This window comes from Poromitra crassiceps, assembly GCF_964638095.1.
Source record: "Poromitra crassiceps genome assembly, contig: HAP1_SCAFFOLD_1466, whole genome shotgun sequence".
NCBI classification, from domain to species: domain Eukaryota; kingdom Metazoa; phylum Chordata; class Actinopteri; order Beryciformes; family Melamphaidae; genus Poromitra; species Poromitra crassiceps.
In genome coordinates, this window is record NW_028150946.1 from 24,711 (window position 1) to 30,607 (window position 5,897).

A 5,897-nucleotide genomic window follows, 5' to 3' on the forward strand; every position below is an offset into this window, starting at 1 on the left:
CATTGGTTCTTATGTGTTGACCACTGATGTTCTGAGGTGGGTTTGGTTCTTATGTGTTGACCACTGATGTTCTGAGATGGGTTTGGTTCTTATGTGTTGACCACTGATGTTCTGAGATGGGTGGCCCTGATTTGCATCAAGAGCATAGGTTTGAAAAAGAAAGAAGCATTTTCACGTTAGAGCCTAATCAGAGTTTTGGGATGAGACTGCAAAGGTTCGACACAAAACGGCTGCCGCTCTGACCTTCCTTGTGGTTTTTCTAAGTCTTTGTTTCAAAGTGATCACAGCTGTCATACTGACGTGATCACAGCTGTCATACTGAAGTGATCACAGCTGTCATACTGACGTGATCACAGCTGTCATACTGACGTGATCACAGCTGTCATACTGAAGTGATCACAGCTGTCATACTGAAGTGATCACAGCTGTCATACTGACGTGATCACAGCTGTCATACTGACGTGATCACAGCTGTCATACTGACGTGATCACAGCTGTCATACTGAAGTGATCACAGCTGTCATACTGACGTGTGATCACAGCTGTCATACTGAAGTGATCACAGCTGTCATACTGAAGTGATCACAGCTGTCATACTGACGTGATCACAGCTGTCATACTGACGTGATCAGAGCTGTCATACTGAAGTGATCACAGCTGTCATACTGACGTGATCACAGCTGTCATACTGACGTGATCACAGCTGTCATACTGACGTGATCACAGCTGTCATACTGACGTGTGATCACAGCTGTCATACTGACGTGATCACAGCTGTCATACTGAAGTGATCACAGCTGTCATATTGACGTGATCACAGCTGTCATACTGAAGTGATCACAGCTGTCATACTGACGTGATGTCATACTGACGTGATCACAGCTGTCATACTGACGTGATCACAGCTGTCATACTGACGTGATGTCATACTGACGTGATCACAGCTGTCATACTGACGTGATCACAGCTGTCATACTGACGTGATGTCATACTGACGTGATCACAGCTGTCATACTGACGTGATCACAGCTGTCATACTGACGTGATCACAGCTGTCATACTGACGTGATCACAGCTGTCATACTGAAGTGATCACAGCTGTCATACTGAAGTGATCACAGCTGTCATACTGACGTGATCACAGCTGTCATACTGAAGTGATCACAGCTGTCATACTGAAGTGATCACAGCTGTCATACTGACGTGATCACAGCTGTCATACTGAAGTGATCACAGCTGTCATACTGACGTGATCACAGCTGTCATACTGAAGTGATCACAGCTGTCATACTGACGTGATCACAGCTGTCATACTGACGTGATCACAGCTGTCATACTGAAGTGATCACAGCTGTCATACTGAAGTGGTCATACTGAAGTGATCACAGCTGTCATACTGAAGTGATCACAGCTGTCATACTGAAGTGATCACAGCTGTCATACTGACGTGATCACAGCTGTCATACTGAAGTGATCACAGCTGTCATACTGACGTGATCACAGCTGTCATACTGAAGTGATCACAGCTGTCATACTGAAGTGATCACAGCTGTCATACTGAAGTGATCACAGCTGTCATACTGACGTGATCACAGCTGTCATACTGACGTGATCACAGCTGTCATACTGACGTGATCACAGCTGTCATACTGACGTGATCACAGCTGTCATACCGACGTGTGATCACAGCTGTCATACTGACGTGATCACAGCTGTCATACTGACGTGATCACAGCTGTCATACTGACGTGATCACAGCTGTCATACTGAAGTGATCACAGCTGTCATACTGACGTGATCACAGCTGTCATACTGACGTGATCACAGCTGTCATACTGACGTGATCACAGCTGTCATACTGACGTGTGATCACAGCTGTCATACTGACGTGATCACAGCTGTCATACTGAAGTGATCACAGCTGTCATATTGACGTGATCACAGCTGTCATACCGACGTGTGATCACAGCTGTCATACTGACGTGATCACAGCTGTCATACTGACGTGATCACAGCTGTCATACTGACGTGATCACAGCTGTCATACCGACGTGTGATCACAGCTGTCATACTGACGTGATCACAGCTGTCATACTGACGTGATCACAGCTGTCATACTGACGTGATCACAGCTGTCATACTGAAGTGATCACAGCTGTCATACTGACGTGATCACAGCTGTCATACTGACGTGATCACAGCTGTCATACTGACGTGATCACAGCTGTCATACTGACGTGATCACAGCTGTCATACCGACGTGTGATCACAGCTGTCATACCGACGTGTGATCACAGCTGTCATACTGACGTGGAAATTGTCTTGGCGCTTCTGAGATTTTACATTTAAAGTCTTTTCAGAAAGGATTTGTGTGCAAATCGTAATGCTGCGGCAAAACAATTTCATTTTGCCATAGTTAAAACCAATGTCCGTGTCAGCCATGTCCTTGGAAGTACGTACAAGGTAGCAAAATATGACTTGAACTTATTCACTCTGTCGTGGGACACATGTAGCAGACGTCTTCCTTAACTGGGACACTGCTTAACTCATTCAGTGCCAGCCACTTTTGGAGAACGGATGCTCCCAGTGCCAGAGTTTTCAGAGCGTTTTCAGTGATTTCTCGAGGCCCACAGAATATTGTGTGATATTACTATGTAAACACCGAACACGCACAAGAACGAGCTGGCTCTATTGTATCATCAGCAAAAAAAAGTTTATTGATACCATTTTCCGTTCTTTAGTTATGAGCCGGAGAAGATAGGTTGTTTTCAGCGTTTTCAGGCTTTTCAAATTATTAGCTGAGATAATCCGCCTTTTGTGAAATGCAGCATTTCAAGCACATTCACTGAGTCTGAAGATAATATTTTCTGATGTAGTGACGTAGTTGTTGTGTGATGCCCTGCGTGCACCACCCCCCTCCCCCCCTCCCCCCGTAAACTCCTCCCCACACTGCACACAGCCTCACGCAACCATTATATTTTCGGAGTGCTGCGTTTGTGTGCTGCTGTCGGCTCTCAGCGCCACAGCAGGGAAGAGCCAACCCGGATTGCTGAATGGTTTGGCGTCAGGGGCTGCTTTCCTGGCTGCTAATCGGTTGGAGAAACTATACAGACAGACAGACAGACAGACAGGGACAGAGGGGCTCAGTTGTGAGCGCGGATTGACTCCTGTTCGGAGCCAATGTCAGCTCCCGCGACAGAGCAAATGGCTCTGGGAGCATGCATCGGGTTGTCTTTGATCCACGGCTTTTAGGCTGTTTCTCGGACCTGTCTCTAATCTGGACTGCACCGAGCAAGCACTGTCGCCACCTAATGAGTCCGTAAAATAGGTTATACACCTCCAATAGCTACTATAGTTGTACAGGAGCTGCGGAAGGCTTTGATCGACGTCCCACCGTCAAAAAACGCATTGGACGTCGAAGGACGTCCGTGGCATTCTACGTCACTATTTAATTGGACGTCGAAGGACGTCCATGGCAGGCAAGATTTCCACTTAAAGATGAATTCAGACTCAGCTGATACTGTATGCAGCATACAAAGAGTGTCGCAAAATACTAGGACCACCAGCCTAACATTGAATGACTGCCTGTTTGCAGAGCCTGCATCTCAAGTCGTTTTATTGTCTCCTCCACTTCATCTGCAGAGCCTGCATCTCAAGTCGTTTTATTGTCTCCTCCACTTCATCTGCAGAGCCTGCATCTCAAGTCGTTTTATTGTCTCCTTCACTTCATCTGCATCTCCTCTTCGTGATTAAAAGTAGCAACCAGTAAGGGGCCAAAGCTTTCACCTGGTCGGCCTATTTAATGGATACAGCATGTGGTCTTATTGTACACTAAATGTGCGTTCTCGTAACCGCGGTAACGGACCGTTTTAAAGCCGCTGAATCCAACGAGCAGTGGATTGGACGTTGTCGAACTGGATGAATACAGTATGTACGAGCTGCAGTGCACATAGAAATGCTACAATGTGTTGACGAATGTGTATACTCGTGGTTAGGCGGAGGGACTCTTGCGCTTAAGTTTATCGCAGAAATTGAAAGTATTTATTAACCAGTTCCTTTACTTTTGAATGGTAGTTAAGGGACCAAAAGGGCTGTTGCCTTGACCGCTGAAGCACAAATTAGGTGGAGAAAGACATTTACATTTGACCTCCCCTCCAGCAGTTATTGACATTGTTAATCAGCACCATATCTAGTGTAAAGTATTTCCAAACAATGAACATATTAAGTGTCTTTCCTCCTCGCTCTCTTTATGCTTTGAACTACTGATGTATTTATTTGAAGCTGCCCTCTTCTGCCCTGTGTTTTTCACGTGTTCTTCTGCTCTCCTCAGCCTGACAGCCTCATGTTGGATCAAAGTGTTTGTATGCCAGCTGCTACAAGAGCAAGGTGGGAGAGCTTGTGAATAGATCAAAGGTTTGTTTCTGAACGGATTTGGTCTCAATTGATCATCGAGAGTCGCTTTGGGAGCAAGGTGTCCTTGAGCGCTAAAGTTATTTTATTATTATTATTATTTTGAACAAAAAGAAAGAGGCCTGAGATGGGAGCTGAGTGGTCACTTTACACAACACTTAGGACCGTTGGTCTTCAGGGAGATAATTAGGAGCCATACTGTATGGGTGAGAAATACAGATTTGCCGGCATGCGCCGTAACATCATAACCAGTTGTGGTACGTGGGAATCTTAAGCAGCCTGGAGGGTTTTGTAATCTTCCATTTTCATAGTCAATCATTGGCGTCCATTAAATTTCTCGCAATTTTGCACTAAAACCCACAGTGGGCCAGCAGGCTAGTGACTTTCCATCCAGATTGTAATTGTCCATTGTGCTTGCAGGTTTGTACTGAATGTTCACACACAGTCGGTGACGTAGAAGCCTTAAGACTTACACTTTTAATAGGACTCAATTTTCAAACAGACTGCCAATATCATCAAGGTGTCATGCTCCACACCTTATATAGCTCAGTGCTCCACACACATCTGTTATCTGCCTTACATTACTGTTAGCTGTTGAAAGCTGTCTTTAGCCGTGTCACTGTTCAAGAGTGAATGCCTCTCTTAATATTGGCTTTCTCGCGTGTATTTAAAATATTACTCTCTGGAGGAAATATTCTCGAGTTTCATGATCAAAGCTATTTCCTTCAAATGATAGTTTTTCAGTACAGAGATTGATAAAGGATCAGCTGTAAATTATGACATGGCTTATCAGTTTATAATCCTTCTGGTACTTGATTTTATATATATATATATATATATATATATATATATATATATATATATATATATATATATATATATATATATATATATATACACACAATACCATTTCTAGGCCAAGATGAGGCAAATGGGCAGCCAATTGGAATACCACTGTGGTTTTGATCTCTGATGGTATTCTTATTGACTTCCCTCCCGTTATGAAATGACTCCTGAAAGACTCTGTTCAGTAGTTTCTGGTTTAGTGTGCTCAAAGAATCTACGGTTTTAAATGAGAACAGTCAATCACTTTCCAGTGGGGGATATTAATTATGAAATGGACTCTGGAGGGAAAAGGTAAGATAGTGTTTATTATAGTCAGGTGCCACAGTGTTTGATTGAATCAACTGTGGATCATGAAGTATGATGAAAAGAATCACTGTCTATGAAAGTCTTTAAATCACATGCAGCTATAACAACTGGCTCATAAGGTTTTGAGTATGAGTTCAGAGCGTTGAGAAGCTCACCAGTGTGTACTGCACTGCACAGTAGCTGTTTGTCTCTACCATACCTGCTGAAGCTCCATTTCATCAACAGTTGGTGTGAGGGAAGAATATGCATTAAATTGCATTGTTTATGAATTGCATTTTACAAATGTATACTTTCTCTTGTCCTGTTCAAAGTCAAAAGAATAAAAACCTCAAACG